This window comes from Mirounga angustirostris, unplaced genomic scaffold, assembly GCF_029215605.1.
Source record: "Mirounga angustirostris isolate CCGP_5_RB_7025 unplaced genomic scaffold, mMirAng1.0.hap1 SCAF_13, whole genome shotgun sequence".
Taxonomy (NCBI): Eukaryota; Metazoa; Chordata; class Mammalia; order Carnivora; family Phocidae; genus Mirounga; species Mirounga angustirostris.
In genome coordinates this window covers 27755682-27775891 of record NW_026991721.1, presented here as the reverse complement: position 1 = coordinate 27775891, position 20210 = coordinate 27755682, and the positions used below count along the sequence as shown (strand labels likewise).

The 20210-nt window shown below is 38.1% G+C and overlaps 1 long non-coding RNA gene across 1 annotated transcript; it reads right to left on the bottom strand.

Annotated features, from left to right (window-relative positions):
• Positions 1–254: 254 nt before the first annotated feature.
• LOC123857273 (uncharacterized) lies at positions 255–20001 on the bottom strand. Its single transcript, XR_010406917.1, has 3 exons — positions 19755–20001; positions 3719–3820; positions 255–455 (listed from the first exon to the last, which is right to left on the bottom strand). It is a non-coding gene; the product is annotated as an uncharacterized LOC123857273 (long non-coding RNA).
• Positions 20002–20210: the final 209 nt, after the last annotated feature.

Below are 20210 nucleotides of genomic sequence, written 5' to 3'. Positions count from 1 at the left end.
TATCATTAAGGTGACTACTCAGACATGAACAAATCCCACTTGCTGTGCTGACAGGCGGACTTCAAGAACTATGACAAGGCATTAAGACAGAAAGTCAGAGAGAGAGAGAGAGAGATGTCATATCTCACAAACAATACTGCCTCACAAAAAAACGCCCCTGAAATTTTATTGGAATTCAAAATTTAAAAAAAAATTCATAAAGGGTGCTACTTGGCTTCTCAACTCTCCTTTTAAATTAGCTTGCCCCTGGAAAGATTGAGGACAGACAGAGAATAAACACCTTGCTCCTACCTGTATGCTTTACCATAAGAGACCCAAATTTTTTGCTCATTCTTCAGCAAAAGTGGATTCCTAATTTCTTGACCGTGCTCATCAAAAAGCCGTATTGAAGAAAAATTGAGGCCTGGTGGGTTGATGGGAGATCCTTGAAGCCTTTGATGAATCCTGAGAAGTAACTTGTGATGGGGAAGAAGAAGAAGAAGGAGAAGAAGAAGAAGAAGAAGAAGAAGAAGAAGAAGAAGAAGAAGAAGAAGAAGAAGAAGAAGGAGAAAAAGAAATAATAATGTAAAATGTGAACATCTATAACAAACTGTCTCTACTCTGTAACAAATGAATCCAAACAAATGATAATTAAATTCATATAGAATGTTAAAAGAAGTGTGAAATGATGGCAATGTTTAGCTCAGTGTAAAGTAACAAAATGAGCATGGGCTTTTAACCAGCAGGGGGTGCCACAGGCTTGTGATTGAGCTCTGACCCTTTGGCACGGGGACTGAAAGCAGATGTGACAGCCTTACAGAAAGAGCATTTAGCTTCTACACACGGTAACAGTCCTCTTTGATAAAGGTTATGCTTTTCTTGTCCGAGCCACACATTTTGTTAGGATCCTTCCGGAGCACGTTCAAATTTTAGAATCGGCAAACTCCCCGTCCCCAACTAACCGCAGATAACCAATGATAGAACAACTCACCACTTACAGGACTGCAAAAATAAACATGATTTTCAGCCGATGTTGGTTCACTTAGAATAACTCTTTTCAAATGTAGTTCAATTAAGAGCCTTGCAAAAGCTTGTGAGCTGCTTCAATAATCAATGTTTTCACGTTGTGAGTTAGCCATCATTGAAATGTGAAGTATGAAGTGCTCTCATTTGATATTTTAAATACTAGCATTGTCAGTGTTTGCTTCTATCGTACATTTAGGCCTGCTAAACCATCAAGATCTTCCTAATTTCACGCACATTTTAAATGAAAGTAAATCCCCCTGAACTGTGTTGCATATGGAATTTTAGAGGACATTTTTCCTTATCCATCAACTTTGTTTGAATGTTTAGGCCTCTGCTCTTTCCTGCTCGGCACCCCACACTATCCATCACTCTGTTCTCCCCCCCGCACCCCCCCCCCCAGGCTTCTGTCCTCTCTCCCTTGTCAGTTCTTGTGTCTCTCAATTTCTTGTTACTCTGTAATCTCGGCAGGGATGCGGGTACATTTGTGGCCTTTTCTTGTCCAGCTGCTGTACAGGATGCTTTTTTTGCTCCTTCTATTAATTCCCATTGAAGACATATTGAGAAGCTAAATGCCGAAGCTCAGAGGAAAGAAGACAAAGTCACGATCTTGTCATATATCTCAGTTTCCTCACCTATTGGCTATAAACTCTTGTCTGGGTGAAAGATTTTCTTTGACCAGCAACTATATTTACAGAACACCTAAGATTTAAGCTTTGTTGTAACTGGAGATAAATAGCCATATCTCTGACTTCATCAGCTCTGCATTGTTTTCCTCACCTCTGTGTTGACCAGATTTTTACCCTTACGCATCAGAAAGGCTGAAAACAATGACACATTTTTCATCTCATTAAAGTTAATACTTCTCATCCTGCCTAACCAGGTCCTTTGAATTAAAAATAATGATTACTATTCTCCTTGGGAGTATAATAGACAAGGTGCTAGGGCAGTTAAAAATCTGCATTGTTTTAGGTTTTGTTCATTGGAACTACAAACGTAGTTTGAATTCTATAAGACTGTTTTTACAAAGCTTCATGTTTATTTCTGTGTGATCTCAGCCCTTGAGCTTATTTTTTGTTGGTCTGCTATTATTTCAGAAAACACGTAATGGTGATCATCTTTTAAATCACAGTGATTCTGTTTTCCAGGCATCACCTTTTTTTTTTTTTTTTGTGAAGGGGAAAGATATAAAAGATTTAAAGCCTGATCCAAGAAAGAAATGTGTACACAAAGAATAGGATATGAACACCTGACCACTTAACCAAATTCATTTTCACAGGAGTAGCATTGCAATCTCTATTTTTTCAACTTGGTGACAGACTGCATTTTAGGTGTTCAAAGATGCACATTCAACAGCCATCAGGAGGTAAGGGCCTTGGTGCCTTTCATCTCTAGGTCATGGTTAGGGCTAGCCTATGGCAACCAAAAGTTGTGATAATTTTCACCCATTTATCTCTAAAGCTATAATCACCAGGCCTTTATAGGATAAGAATTTGTTTAGGGACCTGAGAAGACTGTGAAACATCTTGGGTTAATAACTGAGACAAGTGAGCAGCAAAGGAACAGTCATCCTTGGGTATCACGAGGGAATCTCCCTAACAGAGAGCTTTATAGTGCCCCTAATTCAAGTTTTCCCCCAGATCTACTTGCATATAAAAGCAAAGCATAGATCAATTTCAGCATGCCATCAGCCAACACAAGAACTTTCTACAAAATAATATCTGCCTGTATAAGATAAAATAAATGCTGTCTTTAATTTTAATGTACACCAAAAAGTAAAATATTTTAAGGCAAGTAAGAGGGAAAACAGGTAGAGAATTCTAGGAAGGCTTTTATACCATGGTGATTCATATAGTCAGGGATATGATAGTAAAAAGAAACCAACCAAGGCTCTTGATCCTTCTCTCTCTAATCAATCGAGGTAGCATTTCCCATCTCTCCTGGACCCAGCCAATGAACAGATCAGATGAAAATCGCCTAATTCTATACAATTCTTGTGTTGTACTCTCCTAACTCTGTGTAACTGCGAAGGCCAGGTAATGGATACCACCAGGAAGAGGTAAGTCTGAGGGTGCTAAACTGAAGGGGGATAAAAAAAGGAGCAAGTCTCTGAACAAAGGCCAAGGAACAGAGCCCAAAACACTGGTGTATGCTCGAGTGCATAACCCCAATTTGTAAACAACAGGGCATTCATTGTCCTTTTATGCAAGACAAAGACCCAAAATAAAGACCCTGAACATGTTGGTTCTGCCTGAGAAACATCCCAATTGTCTGGAAAATAAGCAAAGGTAAGAGTGCCTAAGATAGACCATCTGGATGTGCTTGCAATGAGCACAGGAGACGACTAAGGCTATATGCTAGTTGTTCAGTGTCTAGGGCTTAGAAATACCCCCAACCCAGAACATATCCTCCACTGAATATCATGTCACTTCTTTTTGAAGTGTAAACAAGAGGGCAATCCCAGAGTCCAGTGAAGACAGATTTCCAAATACAGGCATAATGAAGGTTAAGACACTGTTAAGTATGAGGCCAAGAGTTAATACTCTCCGAAAGCTGAGAGCCTAAGAAATTCAAAAGTCAAGCTTGAACTATCAATCTTTACAGAGAAGCAAATGATTAATCTTCTCAAAACAACTTTACAGACGTAATTGTCTAAATTAACTACAAGTAACTTGAGGGACATTTCCCGCCATAAATAAACACTCTGTAAACTCACTTTTTCCATCATATCACCAGTTTGAGTTGGGCTATTAGACTCCAGGTCTTTTATGCTGATGCAAACAGAGATCTCTCCAGTATCTTTACCATTTTCAAATATCTGAAAAATAAGCGCATTCAAAATTAAAAATAAATACATGCACCTACACATTTGTACATATGTTCATACATGCATATATAAAGGCAAGCAGTCCTGGCTTTGCACAGTATGGTGTCAACTGAAAGTCATGCATGTGGGAACTGTGCAAAGCAAGGCCTGCCTCTATGAACATGTGCAAGTAATTGGCAATGAAAATCAACAGGACTAGAATAGTATAATTAAGTCTCTTGTTTCTCCTTTCAGTTTCAGTGTCTTTAACCTGACTGGCATTCCCTACAACTTTAAAATAGAAGAAAACATGGACGTTAAAGGAAAAATCACTAACTGCATTGGATGTTTAAATGGAACAAGCACCAAAGAAAGGTCAGTTAGCGAACAATTAGCTAGTTCATTTCATTCTTCTTGAAACATATAAAGCCATGAATTACATGAGGAATCTTTGATTTATATTTAAAACATATCAGTGTTCATGGGTTGACTCAGCAGAGCATGCAACTCATGATTTCAGGGTTGTGAGTTCAAGCCCCATGTCGGGTGTAGAGATTACTTAAAAATAAAACCTTTAAAAGATAAAAATGATAAAATATATCAGTGTTCAGCTCATCTTCTGACTCACTAAAAGGATATTCAACATGAGAGATTTATTGCATAACAGTACAATGAAGCCACCCATTTTAAGTGCACATATGCAACAAGTTGTTGAGAACAGAGATAAAATTCTTAACATTGCATTATGCAACACTTGCTGAGAAAAAAAAATGCTAGCAAGCATTCTGGTCCAAAGTATCCAAACAAACCGTCCAGAAGGAGGGATTCGCAGTGAACACCATCCCCTAACCACGTTGTGGACACATGTGGGGTGTGCCATTCCATTCACCAGGCTCTTAAGAATAGAAGCAGGCCAAGAGAGGCCTGATGAATAATTTAAATCCTTGCTTATTTTATTTTTTCTCAAAAGTTCTTTTCTTCCCTTTCTGATACACCTATCACATCAGAGCATTGTATTTCTCTCTAGTACTATTTCCAGAGAAGATAATTTAGGAAAATACCTTATTTAAAAAGAAAGAAAACCATCTGTTTTACTTTTGAGAGAGTTTTGAGAGTTATTTAATTAGTCCTAACCTAGCTTGGGAAATAATGTGCTTCAATAGCACTTCCTTAGGTTTTAGAAAAAAAGAAAAGGAAAGAAAGAAAGAAAGGAAGGAAGGAAGGAAGGAAGGAAGGAAGGAAGGAAGGAAGGAAGGAAGAAAGAAAGAAAGAAAGAAAGAAAGAAAGAAAGAAAGAAAGAAAGAAAGAAAGAAAGAAAGAAAGAAAGAAAGAAAGAAAAAGAAAAAGAAAGAAAGGAAGGAAGGAAGGAAGAAAGAAAGGAAGGAAGGAAGGAAGGAAGGAAGGAAGGAAGGAAGGAAGGAAGGAAGGAAGGAAGGAAGGAAGGAAAGAAGAAAGAAAGAAAAAGAAAAAGAAAGAAAGAAAGAAAGATTTTTAAAAAAGAGTAATAATGTTCAAGAATTGTAGGTGCTTTTCTACTCAGTGCTTTTTATCGTGCTGATAGTCCGCGGAGATAGTACAGCTATCAGCCTTGGTACATTGATATTCTCTACCCTCTAGCATCTTTTGTTAACCAGGATTTTTTTAAAACTTCTTTTCTGAGTACATATACAATTCTGAGCAAGAAATCCGTCTACTTTTGCAAGGAACTTTATAAACCCAACCCAGGGTTGCCTGAAAACCCATGGGAAATAATGTGGGTGGAGAATCTTATTCTCCCAACAATCTCTTCAGAGCCCTCACCTGGAACAAGAGCTCTTAAACAACAGGGACATTTGGTAAGGATGGTCACAATTCTGGGTGTTGCGCATTCTGCAAAGTTAGCGTTGACCAAAGCTCAGTTTGGGGAACTTACTGATGTTCCTTTGTCAAGACTTGCTAGATGTGGAATCAGAGTGCAGAAAATTATGTTCTAGAAAAGAGCAGTGTGAGTGCTCACTGCCAAACTGAGAAAGCAAAGAGGAGTTGGCCAAAATCTAAGACCTTCATTAGCATACTGCTTCCTTCACTACCAGTAAGAAGTCTGCCCTTCTATATCCAGAAGTGTTCTCAAAAACAAACAAACAAGCAAACAAGGCTCTGGTCTCCAAAAATCCCTATAAGGGCATTTAAAAATGTACATGTGTTTTAGAGTTTAAGTAAAAGTTTAGGTGTTTAAGTGAAAGAAGGTTGCCCTCCAGTAGTCATTCGTATAATGTATTGTTTTCTGTATTTTTACAAAAATAAAAATTCCCCAAGATGAAATGCTATGAGATGCTACTTTTCTTAAGGCCCACCTCTCATTTTTAGGGTCTTCATTACTATGCTCATTTTTCTAAAATCCAAGTATTTATTTTTTTCTTCCTTTGCATGAGAAGTATTTTTACTTCTACTGTCCAATGTCTAAACAAAGATTACTCTCTAAACAGAGTTTCTGTGATTGACTAGATATAGAAAATTTAAAAAATAGTCTACTTTTATTTTCCTGCTGCCTGATCCTTGGCTTAAGAAAAACGACTGCTGTATTGGCTTCCCAGTGGCTCTTTGCATGGCCTCACCTCCCTACAGCTCTAGAATTAAATTCTTATCCTTGGAGTGGGATGATGGAAAAAACTAACTGAGACTAGTCTTGGGTCCTAAGGAATAAGATAATAGAACTTTAAAAAAAAGTGATCCAGATCCTCTTAAAAACATGGTAGCTAATGACTAGTGAAAAAAATACCTATGAATAAGAATTTACCTCTATGATTAGTTACAACAAGTAAAAAGCTTTAAGGAGTGTTTTCCATGAACTACAGTCTTTTTACTCTCCTTCATGTCAATATTGACTTTTCTTAAGCAGGATTAAATTAGATTAATACCAATGTTTTATTGTAATGTTGTTGATTGATTCACTCAACAAATATTTACTGAGTGCCCACCATGTGCCAAGCACTGCTCAGGTGCTTAAGAAACACCAATGAGCTAAGATTCCTGCTTTTGAGCAACAGAACATGTAAGTAAATTATATAGCATAGTCAGGGTACATCCAGGTCTTGTAAGTGCTAATTGTTAATTTTTTTGTTGTTAAAGAAAGACCATCAAATCATATAAGCTTGGTAGACTTTAATAGAATTTGGTGTGCCTTCTTTAACAAAAAGAATGCAAAATTACAAGTGTAAAACTAGATACAAAATATTCATTTAAAGTAAGAAAAGAAATCACAATTTACACACATTAAAAAGCTCACACATAGCAAAAATATTACAAAATATTTTCATTAATTAACTATCCAACACACATATTTTAGCTGAATTGTCTTTGATCACCTTTTCATGTGATAATTTGGTAACATTTTCTATAAGGAGACTAGAAAGATAATTCTTCCCTCTAGCACGGTTAATCAAAAAATTTTTTTTAATTAGAAAAATCTCTTTCCATCAGGCTCTATGCTCATTGCAGAGTGTGCTTTGGATTCTCTCTCCCTCTCCTTCCCACTCTCTCTCTCTCTCTCTCAAATAAATAAAGTCTATAAAAAATTTTTTAAAAGGGGGGGGGCACCTGGGTGGCTCAGGCAGTTAAACTCCTGACTCTTGGTTTTGGCTCAAGTTGTGATCTCGTGGTCATGGGATCGAGCTCAAATAAATAAATAAAATCTAAAAAAGTTGTTTAAAAAAGAAAAATCTCTCTCAGCTTCACAACTTCGTTGGCCATTTCATAAAAATATTTAGGATTGATGTCAACTTTGAGGAAACCTTAATCAGTTTTCTTTAAAATGTGAGCTGTAAAATGTGGAAGAATTTCCACAAATAGTTGGCTTTATTATTTTCACACCATGTTTTTCCTCCACCACCTATATACTTTTGATGCCAAGCACCCTAGTCCATAGTCAGAAAGCAATGCACTCTGTGGCCAGCAGGCAGTAGCCATCTTCCTGGAAGCTCTTTCCACATCAGAACAGCTAGCACTAACTGAGCCATATGTACAGGGAAGTGACTGCAAAACACTAATTACATTCCACTATACCCAAACTAAATGTATCCCCAACTCAATATCCCCCTGCCAGACCTCAAAAATGCTGGCAGCCACTTCAACACCAGTTGGTACAAGGGAAAACTTGACAGGAGAGGAAGCTGGAGTAGAAACAGACAATAGTCTCAACCAATCACAGTTAAGATATATTTGCAAATTTTACAGGAACACTTGGCCATGTACACCCATTGCTGGTGTTTCCCCCAGGGTTTTGGAAGGGGCCTGTGCAGGGAAGGAACCCTGAAGCTTAAGTTTCATTAGGGTCATGGTAAATGCACCCCTGAGATTGTTAGAAGGTGGTAAGTGCTATCTAAAAAAGGGCAGGGGATATAGGGTCTGGGATCAGGGAGTGTGATGGGTATGGCAAACACCATATGAAGCGGATGACCAGAACAGGCCTTCAAGAGAGGAAAGATTGGACTGGGCAGGGTGAGTTAACCAAGCAGATAGGCTGGGAGAAGAGCATTACAGGCAGAGGGAGATCCTTGAGCAAAGAAACTAAGGCAGGGATGTGGCCAGTATGTTCTAAGAACTGCAAGAAGACTAAGGGTGGTAGAGGGAGATGGAGAGTAAATAACATGAAGTCAGAGGATTAGGGATTGACAGGGAAATGGGGAATCTTTGCAGAGCAAAAACAGGATCTAACTTAAAAGGATTATTGTGGCTGCTGGGCAGAGAGTATATACTGCAGGGAGTAACAGCAATCTAAAGAGTGGATGAGGGTGGCTCAAATCAGAGTAGTAACAGTGAACATGGTGAGAAATGGTCCATTTCTATTGTTCATTCCTGAGTAATTTTACTTGCTTATTTGTGTATTAGTAGGGTTGGGAAATAAAATTTGTAGCTAGGCTAGTATTTCTGAAATATGTTGTCTGTGTCTATGGGTATAAATAAATCAAATTAAATATAACTGTTCATATGCAGTATTTGTGAAGGCAGAAAAATATCAATGAAGTACTAAAGGAATTTTATTTGTATATACAGTGACCAAAACTTAAACCTTATGGGGAAAGATGACCTGAATGCGTTTTGACCTAATGTGGTTCTTTGACAGGTTTGCCCGGCATCATCCATCATATCTATTTAAGGACTTGTATAAGGTCTAGTTCAGTGCCACTATCCAGCCTTTAATACTATAAGTCTGGTTAAGAGCTAGCTGTGGAGCAACAGCAGGTTCCCAGACTGTCCATAACCGCTGGGCAGACCACCCAGGAAGCTCTTCTGTGTGAGTAGAAGGCCAAATACCAAAGCTTCAAAATACCTATCCTGTCATGGGTACAGTGCCCTCAAGAGGCAATAATAAGAAAATGACACTGCAGTGTGTTGCCAAAAGTTGGGAGGCTGTACAGGAACAGGATTTACTACTAGAGGGCCAGTAAGAACAGGAATATAAAATAGCCACACAAGGGCGCCTGGGTGGCTCAGTTGGTTGAGCGACTGCCCTCGGCTCAGGTCATGATCCTGGAGTCCCTGGATCGAGTCCCGCATCAGGCTCCCTGCTCGGCGGGGAGTCTGCTTCTCCCTCTGACCCTCCCCCCTCTCATGTGCTCTCTCTCATTCTCTCTGTCTCAAATAAATAAATTTAAAAAAATAGCCACACAAAAGTACTTGGTATATTTCAGGCAGATATAATTAAATATGTTGAAACAAGGTTAACTTACACATTGTTTTGGATTGTGATCCCCAGAATGCAGACTCTGAGGCCAAGATTTACTCACAGGAAGTGTACCGAGGAGCCTTCTCCAGGGCGACACCGGTGAGGGAGTGAGGAAATTGGGAGTGGGTAGATGAAGGTGAACTGTGATGTAGTTGCAACAGAGGCCTCTGGTGGGAGCCCTAGGGTTGGAATGGCCAGCCCTTCAGAGTCATCCAGAACTGAGGCAAGGGAGCCCCGCCTTTGCACTGTGTGGGAAACAGATGTTGGCTGCAGCCTGCCCTCAGGATGTTGGGCCTAGTCTTGGGAAACGCAGGTCCTTTACCCGGAGGGCAACTGCCCAATAAGGATATAGCTACGGCAGCTGAGGGGTGGGTATCTCAGTCTTAAAGAGGGGATTCTGGCACTGTGGCAGGCCTCCCCTGCACACACGCCTGGCAGTCCAGAGTGCAGGGTGCACAATCACACACGTGAAATCACTCAATACTCAAAGCAACTACATTTTATAGGGATGTCTCACAAAGGTTAAATGACTCGCCCCGGGGCAAATCTACTCATAAGGGCTAAGGAGATCCTCAGAAATCAAATCCTATGGTGTTTTTAATTATAAACATCCAAGTTCACTCTTACATCTAGTATTAGAGACTATCATAAGATGAAACTTAATATGAAATTTTAAGGGCACAGAAAAGTATTTTACAGTAAGAGGGTTTTTTAACCTAAGTCAAAGAACATGAAAATTAAAATGAAATATCTGTCTTATGTGAGACGCTAATTAGCCATGAAAAAAATCTGTATCTAATCAGAATTCAAAATCACGTTTGGAGATAGAAAATCAACTCTTGCTGAATTAACATTATGTGTACATTAAATCAAATAAATGTACTGTTACGTTTTTCATGTTTATAAACTTGCAAGATAATTTTTTGGAATATTCACGTTTTCTATATTTTCTCAAATGTATATTATAAATCAAACAGTAAACATGTCTAACTTAAATATTCAGATAAAGTGATAACCACAAAGCAAATATTAAAATTATGGGATTCAGGCAATGAAAACTTAATAATGAATTAGTATGTTTATACTACATACACGAAAAAGTGTTTTAGTGCCTAACAGATATCTTTAACTATGTTTAACAGGTAAGGAGCCAGTATGTTTTGTCCCAGGAAATGAAAATAAACTTAAGTGAAAACAAATTATATAGTTGTTAAACTTTATCAATCTAAATGGTATCTGGACCAAAAGACAAATAATATTTAAAAGCCCATTAAAGGGATACCTAAGAAAAAAAAAATTATTTTAAAAGAGACCCTTTAAATTTCCTAAGTTGAAGCAGAGCTCACCATTTAGCAGAAATAAATTGGGTGACTACCTATAGGGTAGGATTTCACGTGAGAGCCAAGACTCTGATCCCAACAATATCTCTCCCACCAACTTGTCAATACTTGAAATGCCACTTAGAGATTTACTCCTTTGTCATAATTAAAATACCACAGAGGAAATGATATTCAGCCTTATAGGTTACTGATCCTTTGAGGCTGTGATTTTCAATCTCGGCTCTCTGGAATCCCTCAACAGGCTTGGGGTGGGGCTGGGAGACGGAGGGCAAGAATGGGGAGGTCTGTGGTCCTATGTGGGAGAACAAACCTGATGAGTGAGTCTATTGGGGCAGCCACCATCCTGGTTTTAAATAGGGTAGATCCTACTTTCATTTATATAGTAGATTCCAAAAAAGAATTTTAATCTAAGAAAGATTTTTTTTTGTAAACTATCTTAGCTTGAAAGAAAGTATGGCATGCCCTTTTCAAGAGTAAATCTTGAAAAAAGGTGGTAAATGAGAACATGGGGCACCTGACAGTCTAAATTGGGGATTCAGGGCGTGGGGGTGGATAAAAACCAACAGAGGCCGAGGATGGAGAGGCATGCAAAATGGCCAGGATAGGCTCCACAGTTAAACTAGGAGCAGGACTGCATTCCCCTGCCTTTAAGCATTTAAAGTCATATTTCAGAGGAACCTGGCTGGCTCAGTCAGTTGAGCAGCCACTCTTGATTTCAGCTCAGGTCATGATCTCAGAGTTGTGGGATAGAGCCCTGCAAAGGGCTCCCCACTTAGCGTGGAGTCTGCTTGAGATTCTCTCTTCCTTCACCCCTCTGGCCCTCCCCCACTCTAAAATAAATAAATAAATCTTTTTAAAAATTAAAGTCACATTTCATTGTTTTGTTATAATATTTCCTTTAAAGAGCTTCTCTCCCATCCCATTTTTCTGTGTCTATTGGCAAAATAAAATTTCCAAAACAAGGCGAATGGTCTACAAAAATATTTTTTTTGTATCCAATTACAATTCTCACCAAGTTCAAGATATGAAAATGTTCAAAATTATCTAGATGACAGTGGCAAGGCAAATGTGCTTGCCTGTCATGTCCTAAGCTAAGTAATTTCAATAAGCCCTTTTTACATGAGGACGTTTCAAGAAGAAACGAAACAAGGATCTCACTTTGTCTAAATTAATTTAGCGCCTAAAATTATATTTAATTGGGATTAAAGTATCAGGTATGCAGGTCCTGTCAGTAGTTGGGTATAATATGATATACTATATATCAGAGCTTGGTAAATTAAGGTTTTTGGAAGCTCCTGAGATCAATATATTTCTTTTAAAAGAAAATAAGGACTTCTTTTTGATGAGAAAAACATAGTCACATCCCCCAAATTCTGTTTCACTAGGGGAAACGAACATTTTAAGATTAAATATGACTTAGGGGCGCCTGGGTGGCTCAGTCAGTTAAGTGTCTGCCTTTGGCTCAGATCATGATCCTGGAGCCCTGGGATCAAATCCCTCATCAGGCTCCCTGCTCAGCAGAGAGCCTGCTTCTTCCTCTGCTACTCACCCCACTCGTGCTCTCTCTCTCTCGCTCTCAAATAAATAAATAAAATCTTAAAAAGAGATTAAATATGAGTTAAATCATCAGATTTCCCCAAATTCTCAGCCTCAGAAATCATATTCTCATCTTTGGATAGAGTACATGTTTTTAATGCTATTCAGTGTCTTTTTAGAATATACCAAATACGCCTATAAATTAAATTATCCCCTTAATATGAATAAGTACACTGGGTAACTAAAACCTATACAAAAGTTTGCCATCTATGGCAGTCCATTTTTATTTTAATATGTAATCCATTTTTATCATAAAACATTATTGAAATTGTACGTAGAATCTTAAGTAGGTGTAAATGTATCACTTCATTTGCACTTATTAGAAAATCTGTATTCATTTCTATATTCAGATGATGAATTGACACTTGATAATATTCATGGTGAGTTGGGCTAACATAGATGTCAGTGGGTAATTCAGGGGACGGGAGCATATGTAGGAAGAGAATCTCAACGACTTGATCATCTCAAACACTCTGCGAAAAAGCTAATTGAGAGGTAAAAACAAATTAACTGCTATGGAGAAGGACAATCTCCCTGAGAGAGAGCGCACGTGCCTACAGCAGTAAGGTTCAGTGGTTGCATTTAGTCTGGGTAACTGCTGGGACAGTAATCCAGCTCTGGCCTGTGGACTTTCCCTGCTGACTGCCCACCTGGCAATTCTCTGGGCACCTTCAAGGCTGTCAGGACTGTGCAAGGAAAGCTGGTCTCATTACAACCAGCTCTGCATGGGAGCTGATACCCCGACCAATTGCTCTTCCCTGATTTTGAAACAGACGCAGTTTCTCTCTTCAGCGGGTCTAGGGAGGGAAGATTGTTTCTTCCTGTGCATAGAGATTTACACCTGGCTGCAAATGCCTGTCAGGAAATAGGCTGAGGTGAGTACACTGGCATTTCCCCCCAACAGTAGAAAGATGAAAGAAAAAAGAGAGAAAGAGAGGGAGGAGAGAGAGAGGAAGCCAGCCAGCCAGCAAGCAAAGAAATTAAAAATGGAAAGTAGGGTAGATGAGCAGTTTCCGTGCCTACTGCTAATAATTATCCCATGAGATGTTGGAAGGCATTCATAGGATCTCAAGTTCCTTTGCCTTTAAAATGAGCAGTCCAACACTTGCCTACCATGATAAAATCCACATATAAAAACTGATAATCTCCATCATATTTTGCCCAACATTTAAGGAATGTTCTTAAAATCATAACAATGACCTTGAATATTCCAGTTTTTCCACTCTTATCATAATTCCTTTGAAAATGAATGTCATCTTGGAACGTTTTAGTATCTGTACTTAACGCATATCCTGAATTTGTTTTTCCAATGTTTATTCAAATAATGTAGGTGAGATAACAGGGCAGCTCAGGGATTACAAATACATATCTGGGAAAAGTGGGTTAAACAGAAAAACAAAAATAAGGGCTGTGCAGTGGAAGTAAGACATAACGCACATGCAGTGATGAGGCCATTCAAAAAACCTATCTTGCCACTCTTTTGTGGATAACCTCAGCTGTCTCCTTCTATTCATTTAATTGCTCCATTGATTCCTAAATATTTAAATGAATTTTCTATTAATACATACGGTCAGAAAACTTTAAACTTCTTTTTAAATGACCACCAAATAGGACATAAATCTCAAATGGATTCATGGTGCTCTTGTGCCACTGGTAGAGAAATTCCAAATTCAAATACCTAAATCCAAATTCAGATATCCAAAGCATAGGGAAGGCTAGGAGGGTATTGCAGATAAAAGTTAGCATCTTTTCTGTTATCAAATTATCCCATTTTCTAAAGATAAACAAGCCCGTGAATTAGAATGATAAAGTTGTAGTAAAAAGCTGAGAAAATCCACACCTTAGTTTCATTGTCTTCAAAAGGTGTCACATGGCTCTAATTGTACGAAAATAATCATGGACATGGGCCACGAGGGTGTTCTGGGCTTCTCTGCGTCTTCCCACAGTACCTAGGACAATGCCTTGCAGGCAGTATGTATTTGATAATGTGTGGATTTACTGCACTCTTCACTGAAATTTGTCTTTCTGTCACTGGCAGAATACAAATTGTTAGATGCATACCATACAACCCAGAAGATGAACTAGATGTCGGACAAAGATATTGTTTTAAAAATAAATCTCTGAATTATCCCTTTAACAAAGCTTAAATTTATTTATGCTGTGAGAGAACACTATAACCAAACCAAAAAACAAAAACAAAAACAAAAATGCACACTGTGGTTATGACTACATAGGGCAAACAACGTAAAAATAGAAAGGCTAAAGATCTCCAAATCACAGCCGTCTCAATCTTTTTTTTGTTTTGGTTACTAGATTCCACCATATTTCCCTTGCTCACAACCAGAGTGGATTCATGTAAAGTTAATGACGATTAAGCTTCAGGACCCTTACTTGCTCCAGCCCCGAGAGTATCGAAGTTGCTGGGAGCTATAGATTATTATAAGTAGGGAGGGGAAGCCAGCAACTCGCTAGCATTTAAGGAGTATTTCCATGTAAGTACTTCTGAGAAAAACTAAAAAAAAGTCTCAAAAGAAAGGGTCTAAATCTCCAACCCTCCATGAATTTGTTGTGATTTACTTTCTCAATCTAAATAAATATCCACTTTCAGGCCTAATTTTAAATAGGTTCCTCTCCCCCCAAATTATATAAGCTCTAGACCTCACAGAAACTGGATCTGCCTCCACTGACAGCAAATGGAAGGCAACCCACGGAGCATTATTGACCAATTGTGTGTGAAAAGCACTAATTCTAGTGAAAAGACTTCCCTGTACCCATCTTCCCCTCGTTTCCCCTGTGCTGTCTCCCACCCACTCATACATCCCACATTCTTGTTCATCAATTCTCTGTCACAATCACCCAACTTCCTTCTAGTTTTTCCACCCACCATCCCTTAAAGCTTTGCTAATACCCTTTCCTATCAGTCCTTTCTTTCCTGCTCTCCCAGGGAAACGCTAACATTTCTGACAGCATCTCCATGGGGACGAAGAGGGGGAGTTGCAAGGAAGAACAGGACTGGAAAAGCAGAAGTCATTGAGCCATGGCTATAGCAGATGTTCTCAAAGTGGCTGGGGGGGCGGGGGCGGTGTAGTATTGACAGAGGATGTAAGGTAAGTGAAGGTTTGGACTAGTAAGCAATAACTCCAAAAACCTGAAGGACTTCATAAATTATGGTGCACACTGAGTGTGACTACTAAAGCTAAAAACAGTAAGATTTCATCAGCCAAAAAGGTCCTATGATGTGAAGGCAAGAGAGTGTACCAGAATTAAAAAAAAAAAAAAAAATGCACACTGTGGTTATGACTACATAGAGCAAATGAATGCATATGGAAATGATATGCACAAGTGAGAATGGTCATATAATAAATAACGTGATTATGAGTGACATAACTTTTTCTTAAAATTTCCCTAATATTGTTATGTTTTCAATTTTTTTACAGGAAATTTTCCCATACCAGGGATGGACATTTAGGTTGTTCTCAGTCTTTTTGTTTTTATGTCCATTTAAACTCAGTACTGTACCATGCCATGTAATTGCACAAATGGGACTGAGGCTATATGGAATACAGAGTATGTCCTTTTGAGAGGCGACCTCAAAAGCTAACCAAAAGCTAACCTTAGTCACTAACCAAAAGCTCCTATTTCTAAGTTATCAATGAAAGATACAATGAGGATGAGAACCTCAGTGAAGAGGAGAAGACAACCATGATTTTGAATCATACCTGGCCTTCAGCCCATAGTTGAGAGCCACTGATCTAGAAGATGATGACAACACCATCCATTATTTTGGTTCTTAAAGCTGAGCCATGGATATGTGTGTATATATATACATACACACACACACACACACATATGTGCATATGTATATAAACATAGATGTGTAATATACATATACATACATATTCAACAGAGTGAATATCAGTATCAATATCATCAAACAGAAAATTAGAAAGATGATCATCCCAATTTATTTTATTAATCAGGCACTTTTCTAAGATCAAAATGGATAGAAAAGGGGATAAGTAAGTTTCACTAGAGCCATGCCTTTGAGTTATAAATAGAAAACATTTTATTGATATATCATCTAATACTCTACATAGGACACACTGTAAGGTGGGATAAAGTTGTTCATAACCACAGAAGATAGGGTCTTGGCCACAGTAAGTCAGAGGTAACTGTGTTGGAGATGTTGCTTCAAGGAAGGGCAGCTCACCCACAGCCCACGGGAAACCAGAGTTTGGCCAGACAACAGATACAAACGGATTCTGGAATTAACAAAGGATGGCATGCTGTGGCCTTTGCTCAGTATCTCTTCAGCTGGAATTAGCAAGTTCTCCCCCACCGAGGAGGAAGTACAGAAAAAGGTCTCGATTCTAAAATTTGCAGTTCTGAATATTTGCGATATGCTTTGCTAGTCCGTTTTTATCACTACTATCTGGCTATTTCAGACATAAGAACTGGTTTAGAAAATTACAGATCTCAGTTTCTTTTCCATCAGTCCAAACATGTATTCCCAACAAGTTCAAGTTACTACAAGCCATCACTGAATACAAACTTTGGAAGAGATGCACAGTAGCACACCATCATATAGTGTTTCTATGAAACAAACATGACAGGCATAAATGACTTCAAAGAGAATAGGTAACAGTAAAACGTAATAAAATAATTAGGAAGTGAAGACTATTACCTTTGATTTTAATGTGACCTACTTAATTTTAAGTTTATATAATTTTTAATTATGGCTGTATTTAACAACTGGCTTACAAAATTCCTGAAAGTTTAACAATCAGCAGTCTCAACCAGTAGAAGCAAGATTCAGCTTATCAAACTCATTAAATCAAAACCTCTGGGGATGACTGGGTGGCTCAGTCGGTTGAGTGTTAGGCTCAGGTCACGATCTCAGGGTCGTGAGATCAAGTCCTACATTGGCTCTGCACTCAGCAGGAAATCTGCTTGAGAGTCTCTCCCTCTCCCTACACCCTTCCCCTACCCCTGCTTGCATGCTCTCTCTCTACTATCTCTCTAAAATAAAAATAAATAAATCTTTAAAAAAAGGAAAGAAAAAAAAAACAACCTCTGGAGGTGGGGGCACTGATATTTTGGGGGGTTTTTTTTTTGTTTGTTTTTTTCAAACACTTGATTTCTTTTTTATTAACATATAATGTATTATTTGTTTCAGGGGTAAAGGTCTATGATTCATCAGTCTTATATAATTCCCAGTGCTCATTACAACACATACCCTCCCCAATGTCCATCACCCAGCCACCCCAACTCTCCTACTCCCCTCCACTCCAGCAACCCTCAGTTGTTTTTTAAAAGGTCTCCAGATGATTCTAATGTGGCAGCCAGGATTGAAAGACCAGTGGTCTATGCTAAAGCCTGATGGGGCTGATGTCCAGGTTTCTTGGAATATGAGAAAAGGAATTTATTGCCTGAGAGAAATTGGATGTTCCAAAGGGGAAAATTGGGGAGAAAGGAGAGAAGCTGAGTACTTCATGGGAAAAGAATGATAAAGACGGAGGATGTCTTGGGAGTAGGGAGAGGGAACTCAGATATCTAAGACTAGGATGACTAACCATTCTGTTTTGCCTGGGACTGAGAGACTTCCTGGATGTGAGGTTTTCAGTGCTACAATCAGGAAAGTCCTGGGCATATGAATGGAGGCACTGGATTTTTCATTTTAATTAGTTTTTATTAATTTAAATTTAAATAGTTACATGTGGTTAGGGGCTACTATATTGGACAATAAAGGGAGTCTAAACAAACACAAGAAGATGGTTTCTTTGCATATATATATTTCCTCTTCTGTTTGCTAGTATGGAAAGAATTATGAAGCATATTAAAAAAGAAATATATGAGAGTAGTAACTCAGATCCTAAAGTTAAATATTTGCTGTCAAGCCCATGTGCTAATGTGAACATGTGATAAAAATTATTCAGAAATATGCAACAAACTTGTGAGAAAAAAAAAAAAACTTTTCTTTTTTCCAGGACATATGATGGTTGCTGATACAAATGAATGGGGATAAATGGTATTAAGGCAAACATGCTCCCTCACCTAGCTCCTCTCTTAATCAATAGCAAGTACTTTGCAAAATGTTGGAATAGATCTGTAACCAAGTCAGAAATCAGGAAAAGAAAAATGCTACTGGATGATCAGAGCCCTTGACCTTGATGTCTTGAACATCACTTCCTAAACCTTTGGCTGACTAGCAGACTATGGAAAATAAATTATCATGTTTATTGTGGAATTACATTTCCCCAAAGGTCAATTTTTGCATGGTAGTATTCTCATTCCAAATGCAAACATGGGAATGTCATTTTAAAGAATTATAGATAGAAAATATGATGTTCATAATTACAATATAAAGTTTATATTTGTAGACTAAAACTGAATATTAAGAAAGAGGAATTATAGAAATAAAGACTGATCAAAATATAATTACTTTGAATGTTATCACATTCAAAAATATAAATATAATCAAAAGAAAATGATGAGTTGTAATAGTTTGTTCCTTCAATGGAAAAAAGGCCATCCATTGAGTAATTCAATTTTTTTTCTCTCGAAATGTGGGATGTGAAATTATTAGAACAACATTAACTTGACAGACTTAACATGGATACTCAATTACGATAAACAAAAGTATTTAAATTCTGTAACTTTCAGTACTTAATCCACTTTAACCAAGTATGAGTTACTTTTTTTCTCTTCCAGAGATGCAACAGCAAAAGTAGCCTAGGACATTTAGCCACCTTGTCCCGACAAATAACCAATTCACCTTTTTTCCCAGTATATTCTTAAGTATTGATTTTACCAAGGGAACTCAGATATGTGTCATACTTATCCAATACAGATCCTTTTCCTTGGAAATGTAGTTTGAACATCAGTCAGTCACCTGGCCTTTCACCTCTAATTCCTGTTGCCACTGTCTGTCAATTATTAAAGCCTTTCCCATTTCTCTAAATAAGTTATTTTTTTAAAACTGAAATACTGGGTGACTCCTGTTAAAAATATATGTTTCTTGGAAAAGTATGCAATGTTCACATGATTAAATATCTTCATTAAAATTACTTTTCTGAGTTGAAAACAGTTAAAGTTTATAAATCCACTTTTCAAATGCCTCTAGGTTTCTTCTTTTAAAGCATACTCCCTGAATGGTAGTATTAGCACTTGTAAGCCAAACTCTGGTTTGAGAAAGACAACATTAAAAGAAATTCAAGCTGAGTGGCATTGTTAGAAGGGTCTTCAAATGGAGCAGAGTGTTTTCATCTCTAGCTGAACCCAGTGAGAGTTGCAGAATGACACCCACCTTGAGCTGCAGGTCTCCTGGGATAAGAGTGTTTGCTGGAAGGCTTTTAATGTGTTGGTAGACATAAGAGGAGAATTGCTCCTGCTCAGCCTGTAATTGGGGGCCAAGTTTAGAGAGATGACCTCTGTTACTTTTGATAGCTGTCTGCAATTCATCAATCAGCCTGCTCACCTGAAGGGGTTAAATTACAAGGGTTGTTAGCAAGAAGTAATTGTTGATGTCACACTTATTAGATCTTTGAGTACCTAGTTTGATGGGAGGGAAAATGACTTCAGTATAAGAATCTGAGTATAGAGCTATCTTCAAGTAAAGAGAACAGAAGAGATACGCATCCTTCATCAGCTCATTTTATTTATGGGAAAATTTATAACCTTTGCACTTCACTCATATGGAATAGATAGCCATTTACAAATGTTGAATAAAAAATGTCTCTGGGTATGAGAAGAAACAGGCACC